At 44.8% G+C, this 13,839-nt stretch overlaps 1 protein-coding gene and 1 long non-coding RNA gene across 3 annotated transcripts in view; both read right to left on the reverse strand.

Annotated features, from left to right (window-relative positions):
* GPC6 (glypican 6) overlaps positions 1-13,839 on the reverse strand; it is a 1,713,043-nt gene that overhangs the window by 620,607 nt on the left and 1,078,597 nt on the right. The window lies entirely within an intron of this gene.
* On the reverse strand, positions 11,063-13,034 carry LOC138670585 (uncharacterized). The gene is made up of 3 exons (XR_011319351.1): positions 11,939-13,034; positions 11,599-11,685; positions 11,063-11,516 (listed from the first exon to the last, which is right to left on the reverse strand). It is a non-coding gene; the product is annotated as an uncharacterized lncRNA (long non-coding RNA).

Consider the following 13,839-nt stretch of genomic DNA (forward strand, 5'->3'; position numbering starts at 1 on the left):
GCACGCTTTTCGTCGACGGCACTGCCACTGGGTCCCTCATAGTACAATAAAGTGTCTCTGGCGGTGGTGGCGCGCAACCAACGTCAGACACACCGTTGTAACATGAGGGGCCCTGGGCCTGTACCGCCGGCCACAAGACAGTTTCCCCCCCCAGCTCAAACAGTGCTCTACGATTTGCAAAATTATCTCTCACAGCTCCACCAATGTTTAGTCTATGCGCTGACATCCTTCAATGCCTGGCACTGACAATACCTGTGTTGACATGTATGATGCTACTTAAAATTGTCTGGGGCAGTGTCCTATATTTACACCAGTAAATACTTTGCGCCAAATTACTAGGTCAGAAACACAGCAGAGGAGCCCACCCCTGTACCTAAGTATGCTACCCTTTTGTTTTTTGGTTTTGTTGTATTGCGAGACATTAACATCTATTTATTTTTTGGGAGTACTAACTGTCAGACACTCATTAGAATCGGCCCCCGCTGACAACACCAATGCTTCCTGTGTACCCCTGCAGGATAATTCCAAGTGCATAGAGCCTACTTTTGTTATGTTAGGCCTACTAATCCTGTCTGCGGTCCCTCCTTCCAATAGTCCTCCACTGACCACACCACTGCTGCCCATGTACCCCTGGAAGTTATTTTAAAGTGCCTACAGCCTACTTTTGTTATGTTAGGCCTACTAAGCCTGTCTGTGGTCCCTCCTTCCAATAGTACTCCACTGACCACACCACTGCTGCCCATGTACCCCTGGAAGTTATTTTAAAGTGCCTACAGCCTACTTTTGTTATGTTAGGCCTACTAATCCTGTCTGCGGTCCCTTCTTCCAATAGTCCTCCACTGACCACACCACTGCTGCCCGTGTACCCCTGGAACCTATTTTAAAGTGCCTACAGCCAACTTTTGTTATGTTAGGCCTACTAAGCCTGTCTGTGGTCCCTCCTTCCAATAGTCCTCCACTGACTAGACCACGGCTGCCCGTGTACCCCTGGAACCTATTTTTAAGGGCCTACAGCCTACTTTTGTTATGTTAGGCCTACTAAGCCTGTCTGCGGTCCCTCCTTCCAATAGTCCTTCACTGACCAGACCACTGCTGCCCGTGTACCCCTGGAACCTATTTTTAAAAGCCTACAGCCTACTTTTGTTATGTTAGGCCTACTAAGCATGTCTGCGGTCCCTCCTTCCAATAGTCCTCCACTGACCACACCACTGCTGCCCGTGTACCCCTGGAACCTATTTTAAAGTGCCTACAGCCAACTTTTGTTATGTTAGGCCTACTAAGCCTGTCTGCGGTCCCTACTTCCAATAGTCCTCCACTGACCACACCACTGCTGCCCGTGTACCCCTGGAACCTATTTTTAAGGGCCTATAGCCTACTTTTGCTATGTTAGGCCTACTAAGCCTGTCTGCGGTCCCTCCTTCCAATAGTCCTCCGCTGACCAGACCAATGCTGTCCGTGTACCCCTGGAACCTATTTTAAATTGCATAGAGCATCCTTTTTTAAATTGTAGGCGAACTAAGTCGTTCTGCGGTCCATAATTGAAATTGTCCTCCACTGACCAGAGCAATGCTGCCTGTGTACCCCTGTAACCTTTTTTAAAATGCATTGAGCCAAATTTTTTGTTTAAGGCCTACTACCTGTGTCTGTCTGCGCCACTCAATACAGCTGTCCTCCTCTGAAAAAAGCTGAGTGTTAATAGTCTAGTTTTCAGCCTATAGGAATTTGAAAACTGCATTGGGGCTACTACTTTGGTAGGGCCTACTAACGGTGTCTGCCGCTCCAAGGTGTTCTCCAGGTTGCCTCTCCATAGCTTCGATCTTCTAGCTCTCGTTAAGTAGTTGTTCAAACAACACTGCATTAGGCCTACAAGTTGGGTCTGGGTTGTAGAGATGGTGTCTTCCGCTCCAAGGTGTTCTCCAGGTTGCCTCTCCATAGCTTCGATCTACTAGCTCTCATTCAGTAGTTGTTGAAACAACACTGCATTAGGCCTACAAGTTGGATCTGGGTTGTAGAGACGGTGTCTTCCGCTCCAAGGTGTTCTCCAGGTTGCCTCTCCATAGCTTCGATCTTCTAGCTCTCGTTAAGTAGTTGTTGAAACAACACTGCATTAGGCCTAAAAGTTGGGTCTGGGTTGTACAGACGGTGTCTGCCGCTCCAAGGTTTTCTCCAGGTTGCCTCTCCATAGCTTCGATCTTCTAGCTCTCGTTCAGTAGTTGTTGAAACAACACTGCATTAGGCCTGCAAGTTGGGTCTGGGTTGTAGAGACGGTGTCTTCCGCTCCAAGATGTTCTCCAGGTTGCCTCTCCATAGCTTCGATCTTCTAGCTCTCGTTTAGTAGTTGTTGAAACAACACTGCATTAGGCCTACAAGTTGGGTCTGGGTTGTAGAGACGGTGTCTTCCACTCCAAGGTGTTCTCCAGGTTGCCTTTTGCTGAGCTTCTATCTTCAGGCTCTTGTTAAATAGTTGTTAAATGGAACAACTGCATTTGGCCTACTAGTTGGGTTGGGGCCTACTAACAGTGTCTGCCGCTCCTTGCTGTTCTGCTGGTTTCCTGTTCTGAAATTCCATTTTCAGGCTCTTGTTAAGTAGTTGTTAATGTTAGACTGCATTTGGCCTACTAGTTGGGTTGGGGCCTACTATCGGTGTCTGCCGCTCCTTGCTGTTCTCCTCCACTGAACAAAGCTGTGCCGCCTGTTTACTACTGTTGCCAATTTTGAACTGCATTTAGACTACTTACTGATTTGGGCCTACTCTCTGTGTCAGCCTCTCATTACAGTTGTCCTCCACTGCAATGCCCCCTGGTTAGTCCTGTTACCAATTTTGAACTGCATTTAGCCCACTTTATTCTTTGGGCCTATATCTGTGTTTCCTCCTCATCCTGCCCATTGCTAGTACATTGACCCATAACGCAACATTCCCCGTGCACGCTACACAGCAAGATTGTGACCCTGCTGAAAGTCAGGTTCCTCTTCCCGCATACCATACCACCTTACACGGGGACAAAGAGGAAGGTGCAGATGAAAGTGCAGGTTCCTTCATCAGGTGGGGGGAGGAATACTCGTTGGCGATGTCACTGGCACAGGGCCCCTCATAGTACGCAAAAGTGACGCTGCCGGTGGGAGGCGCCCCCGCAGTGCAAACACACCGTCGTACTTTGAGAGGCCCTGTGCCAGTGCCAATGCCAACGAGTGGGCCCCCCCTGCTTGCTCAGGATCACAGCACTTGCAAAGTTGAAATACTTACCTCTCCCTGCTCCACTGCCGTGACGTGGTCCAGATTTCCTGGGCCCACTAAATACTTGAACCAGCCCTACCCCCCACAACTTTAGCCAAATGACCCCCAATTTCCAATGCCTTACTATTATTATAAGGTAAATTAAGATTGACAAGCTTCAGTAACAAGAATGGATGTTTTTGCCATTAAAATGGGCACTGTACATGTTTTCCTGGCCTCCACTCACTGCCGACTATGCTCCCCCATTGACTTGCATTGGGTTTCGTGTTTCGGTCGATCCCCGACTTTTCGCGATAATCGGCCGATTCCACTCGACTCGACTGTTGAGATAGTTGGGTTTCGTGAAACCCGACTCGACCCTAAAAAACTAAAAGTCGCTCAACTCTATTTGCCACATTTTTAAAACATTCATATTGATATCTTTTTCTTTACAGTGTAAAAGCTGTGCCATCTGCTCAGATTCAAGTATATACAGTTAGGTCCATATATATTTGGACAGAGACAACATTTTTCTAATTTTGGTTATAGACATTGCCACAATGAATTTTAAACAAAACAATTCAGATGCAGTTGAAGTTCAGACTTTCAGCTTTCATTTGAGGGTATCCACATTAAAATTGGATGAAGGGTTTAGGAGTTTCAGCTCCTTAACATGTGCCACCCTGTTTTAAAAAGGACCAAAAGTAATTGGACAATTGACTCCAAAGCTATTTCATGGACAGGTGTGGGCAATCCCTTCGTTATGTCATTCTCAATTAAGCAGATAAAAGGCCTGGAGTTGATTTGAGGTGTGGTGCTTGCATTTGGAAGGTTTTGCTGTGAAGTAAACATGCGGTCAAAGGAGCTATCCATACAGGTGAAACAAGCCATCCTTAAGCTGCGAAAACAGAAAAAACCCATCCGAGAAATTGCTACAATATTAGGAGTGGAACAATCTACAGTTTGGCACATCCTGAGAAAGAAAGAAAGCACTGGTGAACTCATCAATGCAAAAAAACCTGGGCGCCCACGGAAGACAACAGTGATGGATGATCGCAGAATAATCTCCATGGTGAAGAGAAACCCCTTCACAACAGCCAACCAAGTGAACAACACTCTCCAGGAGGTAGGCGTATCAATATCCAAATCTACCATAATGAGAAGACTGCATGAAAATAAATACAGAGGGTTCACTGCACGGTGCAAGCCACTCATAAGCATCAAGAATAAAAAGGCTAGACTGGACTTTGCTAAAAAACATCTAAAAAAGCCAGCACAGTTCTGGAAGAACGTTCTTTGGACAGATGAAACCAACATCAACCTCTACTAGAATGATGGAAAGAGAAAAGTATGGTGAAGGCATGGTACAGCTCATGATCCAAAGCATACCACATCATCTGTAAAACAATGTGGAGGCAGTGTGATGGCTTGGGCATGCATGGCTGTCAGTGGCACTGGGTCACTAGTGTTTATTGATGATGTGACACAGGACAGAAGCAGCCGAATGAATTCTGAGGTATTCAGAGCCATACTGTGTGCTCAGATCCAGCCAAATGCAGCCAAACTGATTGGTCGTCATTTCATACTACAGATGGACAATGACCCAAAACATAAAGTCAAAGCAACCCAGGAGTTTATTAAAGCAAAGAAGCAGAATATTCTTCAATGGCCAAGTCAGTCACCTGATCTCAACCCAATTGAGCATGCATTTCACTTGTTAAAGACTAAACTTCAGACAGAAAGGCCCACAAACAAACAGCAACTGAAAATCACCGCAGTGAAGGCCTGGCAGAGCATCAAAAAGGAGAAAACACAGCGTCTGGTGATGTCCATGAGTTCAAGACTTCAGGCAGTCATTGCCAATAAAGGGTTGTCAACCAAGTATTAGAAATGAACATTTTATTTAAAATTATTTAATCTGTCCAATTACTTTTGGTCCCTTTAAAAACAGGGTGGCACATGTTAAGGAGCTGGAACTCCTAAACCCTTCATCCAATTTTAATGTGGATAACCTCAAATGAAAGCTTAAAGTCTGAACTTCAACTGCATCTGAATTGTTTTGTTTATCACAATTAATTTTAATGTCTATAACCAAAATTAGAAAAACGTTGTCTCTGTCCAAATATATATGGACCTAACTGTATCTTCCACCCTTCTCACAGCATATAGATATGTAGGTACACAGTCCCTCTAATTAGAAACTGCAGCTACATCGCCCTTCTCTCTGTTCATCACCTTCTTTTTGCAACTACTTACAAAAAAATAATATGTCTTATTGACTTAGAAAGTAGATTGAAGAAAAAATAGTCATCCTCTTGATGGCTATCTTTAAGAGTGATGACAAATGGCAATCATTCATGACTACTTTTGTCTCTCCCTCAAGTATGGCTTTTCCAAAAATCATGCTAGATATAGAAACATGTTTAGTTTTGAAAGTACTAACAATGAACTGCTGCTAGGGGTTATATGGACGTCTACACAGAATAATTTGGTTTGGTTTATTAATATTTTCTATTTGATCAAACAATAAATCAAGGTAGCTAGAAGGAATATAGAGCGCACATAGGGTCTTATCCGAGATAAAGGGAATATTCGTGAGAGATAGTATAAATTCACTCACCTATTATGGTTGTGTAAGACACAACCACTGCACTTAGCATTGGCGGCTGCTGCAAGCCCCGATGTGATGATCCTTGGCTAGATGAAGAGAATGAGGCATCAGACTGCGCTGCTCGCCAGTCAGGATAATGTACCAGAGAAGTCCAAATAGAAGTAATAGAGAATAGACTTTATTTTTACGCGTTTCATGGTGATCACACCACTTCCTCAGGACAGTCTATACACATACACATACAGGGTCTTGTATTTATAGCAAAAGGAGGCACATGGAGACGCCTCCTTTCAAAGAAAAAAAAACACAAACAAGAAACACCACACCCAGTGGGTGGGGAATCTGACTTAAACACATATTCAAACATATATGTACATCATAAAACACACGAAACAATCATAAAATATAATGAGTAAAGCACTTAAAACCATTGCTCATACATGTAAAAATCTAAATACAAAAAAACACATTGAAAAGAGTAGTTAAGCAAAGAAATAACTTTTACAAGCTGGGCGAGTGCTAGAACCTACAGTGTTAAAACATTTATTCTTTGTCAGGACCCTGCTACTGATGTTTTGAACTATTGAGCCATGGATGGATTTGATTGGATTGTTTTGTTTGGTGGTAGTTTCACAAGAGTCTGTGAAATCAAAGAGATAACAGTGGAAAGAAAAAAAAAAAAAGAATCCCTGAGAATTATTTTTTATTTTTCTTCTTTCCCTTTCAATTGAACAAATCAGTCGTTTCGTTGAGTCCATGGGGATTTATAGTGTTCAGCTTGTGAATCCAGAAGATCTTTTTTCTGTTGAGAGTCTGGACACGATTAGGATTATCAAGGGGGACATGGTCAATAGTGATCACCCTGAAGGATATCCTTTTGTTGTGATACATTGCATAATGCCTGGAAAGGCCATGCTGTAAAAATCCTTCTTTTATATTATACCTGTGCGAGTTTATTCTTTTATGCAGCTGTTGCGTTGTCCTGCCCACATATAATTTCTTACATTTGCATATAATGACATAGATGACAAAACTGGATTGGCAAGTCAAATGGTATTTGATTTGAAACTCATCTGAATTTCCACTGTCTGATGAAAAAGTTTTTGCATCATGAATGATGCTTGAGCAACATAGGCATCTCGGGATGCCACATCTGTAGGAGCCTTGTCTGGGCTTTTTTGTAGAGGGATTGAGATCCTCTTTTTTCTTTAGCCGGCTGGGGGCCAACATGTTTTTCAATGCTGGGGCCCTTCGAAACGTTATCAGGGGATTGCTAGGAAGAAGCTTCCCCGATATGGGATCATTAAGAAGTATGCCCCTGGATTCACAAGCTGAACACTATAAATCCCCATGGACTCAACGAAACGACTGATTTGTTCAATTGAAAGGGAAAGAAGAAAAATAAAAAATAATTCTCAGGGATTCTTTTTTTTTTTCTTTCTTTCCACTGTTATCTCTTTGATTTTACAGACTCTTGTGAAACTACCACCAAACAAAACAATCCAATCAAATCCACCCATGGCTCAATGGTTCAAAACATCAGTAGCAGGGTCCTGACAAAGAATAAATGTTTTAACACTGTAGGTTCTAGCACTCGCCCAGCTTGTAAAAGTTATTTATTTGCTTAACTACTCTTTTCAATGTGTTTTTTTATATTTAGATTTTTACATGTATGAGCAATGGTTTTAAGTGCTTTACTCAATTATATTTTATGATTGTTTCATGTGTTTTATGATGTACATATATGTTTGAATATGTGTTAAAGTCAGATTCCCCACCCACTGGGTGTGGTGTTTCTTGTTTTTTTTTTCTTTGAAAGGAGGTGTCTCCATGTGCCTTCTTTTGCTATAAATACAAGACCCTGTATGTGTATGTGTATAGACTGTCCTGAGGATGTGGTGTGATCACCATGCAACGCGTAGAAATAAAGTCTATTCTCTATTACTTCTATTTGGACTTCTCTGGTACATTATCCTGACTGGCGAGCAGCGCAGTCTGATGCCCCATTCTCTTCATCTAGCCAAGGATCAAACAATAAATGAAAGAAAGAACACACAAACGAGTGCACTGGTTATAAATGTTGGCTAGTATCTTGGGTACATTATATATTCAGGCTGTATCATTGCTAGCTTTCTAAAGATTCTATAGATTGAGGAGGCCCCTATGCTCATCTACAGTATTTTAATAGGAACATAGAATTTTTGTGAGGTATAGTTTTCCATAATATATATTAGTGTCCATTCTGAGTGGTTAATAGCTTTACTTGTATTAGTTAGTAATCCTGAACTCAGAGTTTCCCTCTTTATCATGCGGAGCGCCTTAGTAAGCTATAAAGGGAAGTTATAATCAGGAAATGACCTATTGTTCGAATCAGATTTTTGTCTTAGGGTACCGTCACACAGTGCAATTTAGATCGCTACGACGGCACGATTTGTGACGTTCGAGCGATATAGGTACGATATCGCAGCGTGTGACACGCTCCTGCGATCAGGGACCCCGCTGTGAATCGTACGTCGTAGCACATCGTTTGAAACTTTCTTTCGTCGTCTAGTGTCCCGCTGTGGCGGCATGATCGCATGGTGTGACAAAGGTGTGCACGATATTGTATACGATGTAAAGGGCGGAGGAGCTGGCTACGTAGGAGCGCTGAATTCTCCACCTCCCGTGTGCTGATTGGGCGGTACAATACTGTGCGCTCATTCGACAAAGGACTATTGTTCCCAGCGGATAAAACCGGAGCTCTCGAGCGCGCTATTCATTTCTCTCTGTAGCACGTGCTGTGAACAGAACTCCTAAATTCGCTGGATTCCCTGGACTTTTAACTACTAGACTTTTACCGCAAAAGGTATGTATAACGCTACAGCGTAGCATATGTTGCGCTTCAACGGGGATAAACGCTGGAGTGTGGTTGATTGTTCCTTTGAGTAGGGTAGGCCTGAGAACCTCAGGTACACAGCTGTTGCGTGGCCCAATTAATTAATCCTTTTACAGATCGAGATGGTTGACTGCCCCATTTAATACCAGTAGTAACATATATAGTTATTAGATCAATGGTCAGAACATTGTTTTGTAAGCACGTGTATTTATTGTACGTTTGTTTTCTTTTTAGGAACTATGCTCACTTCCGATGAGAGTTCTGTTGTTGCTGCTGCCCTGGTGTTTGAGGCAGCACGTCTCCAAGAGGAGAGACGTCCTAAACGAAAACGTCGCATGTGGACCCGGAGCTGGCTGCAGAAAAGATCCACATTGTCACACATGGGTCTCATAAGAGAGTTACGTGACAATAACCCTCAAGATTTCCGAAACTACCTTCGGATGTCCGAGGAATCCTTCAAAATAATACTGTCTGCTGTTACGCCACTCATACAAAGGTGTGATACGCCGATGCGTGCAGCCGTGCCCGTGGAGGAAAGGTTGGCGGTGACACTGCGCTTCCTGGCAACAGGAAGGTCTCTTCAGGATTTGCAGTTTTCCGCAGCTGTTTCCAGACCTTTCCTGAGCGTTGTGATTCCGGAGACATGCGAGGCCATTGTGCAGAGCTTAAGGCATTATATGGAGGTACTACTATTTTTTTTTGGCTGCTGTGTTATGTCGATATATTATACTAGCTATTGAACCAGTTCTACGCCCTGATGGCGAGCATTTCTATAGGTATATGTTCTACATCCTATCATGTGCTGCTCCCATCCTGCGCCCCCATTCAGACATGTGCTGCTGTGATCCTGCGCCTCCATTCTGACATGTGCTGCTACCATTTTGCGTCTCCATTCTGATATGTGCTGCTCCAACCCTGCGCCACCCTTTTTTATTTGCTGCTCCCAACGTAATTTTATTGATTCTATTATTTAGATATATTGTTTAGCACCCCCTCTGAGTGACCGAAGCCATCTGTAAAAAAAATGGCTGCCTGCATACTCTGTGTTGTTGACTTTGTTATACTAATCCATACTGCGCCTCAATCGCTGTAGGATGTCCACATGAGAGTGTATGTGCATAATATATTTGACCAAATTTGTACATGTTTCCTTCTCATCTTGCAGTTTCCCAAGACGGCGGATGACTGGAAGAGGATTGGTTCCGATTTTGATGAGCTGTGGCAGTTTCCAAACTGCGGTGGTGCATTAGATGGAAAGCATGTGCGCATCACGCAACCAGCCAACTCTGGATCATTTTTTTTCAACTACAAAGGATATTTCAGTGTGATCCTCATGGCCCTTGTCAATGCAAACTATGAGTTTGTCGATGTGGATGTTGGCATGAATGGTCGAGTCTCCGACGGTGGTGTTTTTGAACACACTTCATTTGGGGAAAGCTTGAGGAACAATGAACTGCTGTTGCCACTAAATGAAGACACAAAAGCAAACCTAAATTTTGTCTTCATCGCTGATGAAGCTTTCCCTCTTCATCCACATTTGCTGAAGCCATTTGCACAGAGAACACTCACACCGGAGCGCAGAATCTTTAATTACCGGTTGTCGAGGGCCCGTCGTGTGGTTGAAAATGCCTTTGGGATAATGGCAAATCGGTTTAGAGTGTTCCACACAGCTATCAACTTGAAGCTGCCGTCTATAGACATTGTGGTTTTGGCATGCTGTGTGCTCCATAATTTCCTGAGACGTCATGATACGAACTCCTATTCTCCTCCTTCGTTTATTGATGCAGTGGACGCACGAACCGGAGATATTGTGCCCGGGGAATGGCGTACACAACCTGAAAATTTTACAGCTCTTCAAGCTCTTGGATCTGGCAGACAGGCAGACGATGCAAGGGACTGTCGCGAAAAATACTGTCAGTACTTTAATGGTTCTGGAGCTGTACCGTGGCAGGATCGCGCCGTATAACATAAAAATTTGTTTTTTTGCTTTGCTGTCATATAAACCTCGCTAAATAACTTTAAATGTGATGCCTATACAATGTTGCTGTTAACCCTTATAGCTTGGTAAACATTAAAGAAAGAATGCGAAGATTTTTGTTTTTTTTTGTAACACTTCTTGGTTTTAAATTATTTTACAACAAAATATAACATAACCCCCCCACCAAAAAAAATATTATCTCCTGCCCAAGAGGTGTCGCAGCGTCACGCCCTGCTGCTCCACTTGACTCTGGAGGAGCGCTGCTGTCTGCTGCAGGAGCGCTGCTGTCCGCTCCAGTCGCAATTGTCTCGCCAGGAGCTCTCTTAAGGTGGCCGTTTCTGTGGATAGAAGAGGTTGGAGAACCAACGTTGATTCCTCTGAAAATACATCTCGACCTCTGGGGCAGGACCGAATTTTCTGTGTTGTAAATTTCTATTTGGTCTGGCACCACAGGGCGATGTAAATTTTAATATATTTTACAGTTTTGGTTGTCTATGGTGACATCCAGCAGAAAACCACTCGCATTATCTTGATACTTACGGAGAAGGGACGCCGGTTCCTCATTGCCAGAACCAGAGCTGCTAATGTCCCATCCCAGCGATCTGGCCACTGCTGCAGCACCTAAAAGCAAATAATAACAGATCTGGTTAACTATGGAACACGCCGTTGGGAAGCGCTCGCAGTTTTGGTCACTTACGTATGTTAGCTTCTGGGGAGAATGCCGCCGACCCGGGGGAGGAAGAGGAGTGTCGAAAGGGAGGTGTTGAGGGTGGTGTAGGGGTGCGAGGCCGTCTGCTCTCTGGTGGTGGCGTGGTAGGCCGCTGGGTCATTACTGCGTCTGTAATGTATTCAAATATTTCCGCTACCCTCTTATGTCCCGTATGCAGTTGAAAAATTGTAATCTATGATTGTTAACTTACGTGACGTCACGGACTGTGGGCTCCCGCTGGTGCTGGATGCTGTGGTGCTGCTGGCAATGGCAGGTACCTGTTGCTGCCGCTGTCTCTCTACACAGAAAGTTTACAAACGCAATCTTTAAAAACACATGTAGAGTGCTGCAGATCAAAGCTAACAATATACTGAAACATAAAATTTATATCACACTTCACAGGGGTGCGAGGGTGCATGGTCGCAACAGATGGTGGAGGTGTGGTAGGCCGCTGGGTCATTACTGCGTCTGTAATGTCTTCAAATATTTCAGGTACCCTGTTATGTCCCGTGTGATGTTAAAAAAAATGCAATAAATGATTGTGAACTTACGTGATGTCCCGGACTGTGGGCTCCCACTGGTGCCTGAAGATGGGGTACTGGTGGCAATGGTGTGTCTGACTTGCCGCCGCTGTCTCTCTACACCTAAAGTAAAGAATCACAATGTTTACACACAAATGTTGAGTGCTGCAGAGCAAAGCTAGTACTAGTACTTGCCTCGCCTTGCCTCCGCACGCAACTCCGCAAACATTTGTGGCGTTTTATAGCGGAGGTCAGCCCATTTTTTACGCAGCTGAAGCTGACTGCGGCAGACACCAAACCTCCTTTCCATCATTCTTGTTATTTGTCCAAGCACTTCTCGCTTGTGGATGTGTGGGTGGGCAGGGCGGCTCTCCAGACCCTCGTAATCCATGGCATCCATCTGGGAAATAAAAAAAAGGAGTTCTGGCTGCCCCAGAGGAGCAGAACGCATTCTCGCCGCCATTTTAGATGGAATGACCCTGAAGAGCAACGCCCAGAGGAGGAGCTGCGCTCCGCCGTCCTGCCGCGCCATTGGCATCGCAATAGCGTTGCCGTTTATGAACAGCGTCACATTTGTGACGACTGAGCGTTAAGAAAGGAACGCACATAGTAAATGCCGTTCGAAGTATCGTTATATAACGCCGGAGCGGCACGTTAAGTACGCTCGTGGTCTATGACGGCGTGATGACGTTACAGCGTTCCTGCGTGCCTGCCCTAGCTTGTTTTTGTCCCCTGACATCGTGATAATGGCTGCCAGTCGCCGTGGTCCACCTATGGGCATCCCAGAGCTCAAGTTCCTTATTGGAACAATGGATAGGATGCAGTATGAAACCACAGGGATGGTGCTGCACCGCAACCAGCACAAGGAGGAAGTTGTCCGTGTGGTGTCTGAGGGCCTCAGGAAGCGGTTTGGGATAACTCGGACCAAGGCCCAGATTGTTAAAAAATGGGGCGATCTCAAGTCGAAAAGCCCAGAGCGCCTGCAGGAGCTTCGCCAGGAGATTAGCAGAGGTTAGTACTCAGGTACCCAAAAGTATGTTGGACAGCTATGGGACAGTTTGAATGTTGCAGAGCCACTATGTGCCACAGCTATGGGACAGTATGAACGTTGCAGAGCCACTATGTGCCACAGCTATGGGACAGTTTGAACGTTGCAGAGCCACTATGTGCCACAGCTATGGGACAGTTTCTACGTTGCAGAGCCACTATGTGCCACTGCTATGGGACAGTTTGAACGTTGCAGAGCCACTATGTGCCACAGCTATGGGACAGTTTCTACGTTGCAGAGCCACTATGTGCCACTGCTATGGGACAGTTTGAACGTTGCAGAGCCACTATGTGCCACAGCTATGGGACAGTTTCTACGTTGCAGAGCCACTATGTGCCACTGCTATGGGACAGTTTGAATGTTGCAGAGCCACTATGTGCCACAGCTATGGGACAGTTTGAATGTTGCAGAGCCACTATGTGCCACAGCTATGGGACAGTTTGAACGTTGCAGAGCCACTATGTGCCAAAGCTATGGGACAGTTTCTACGTTGCAGAGCCACTATGTGCCACTGCTATGGGACAGTTTGAACGTTGCAGAGCCACTATGTGCCACAGCTATGGGACAGTTTCTACGTTGCAGAGCCACTATGTGCCACTGCTATGGGACAGTTTGAATGTTGCAGAGCCACTATGTGCCACAGCTATGGGACAGTTTGAATGTTGCAGAGCCACTATGTGCCACAGCTATGGGACAGTTTGAACGTTGCAGAGCCACTATGTGCCACAGCTATGGGACAGTATGAACGGTGAAAAGTACTATGTGGCACAGCTAACTGCTGACCGAACTTTTTTTTTCCTTCACAGAGGCAAAGAGACAGCGCCGCCGTAGACACGAGGCATCACACACCGCCTCTGAAGTCCCAGAGCCCTCCGGGTCAAAG

This window comes from Ranitomeya imitator, chromosome 3 (genome assembly GCF_032444005.1).
Source record: "Ranitomeya imitator isolate aRanImi1 chromosome 3, aRanImi1.pri, whole genome shotgun sequence".
Classification (NCBI taxonomy): domain Eukaryota; kingdom Metazoa; phylum Chordata; class Amphibia; order Anura; family Dendrobatidae; genus Ranitomeya; species Ranitomeya imitator.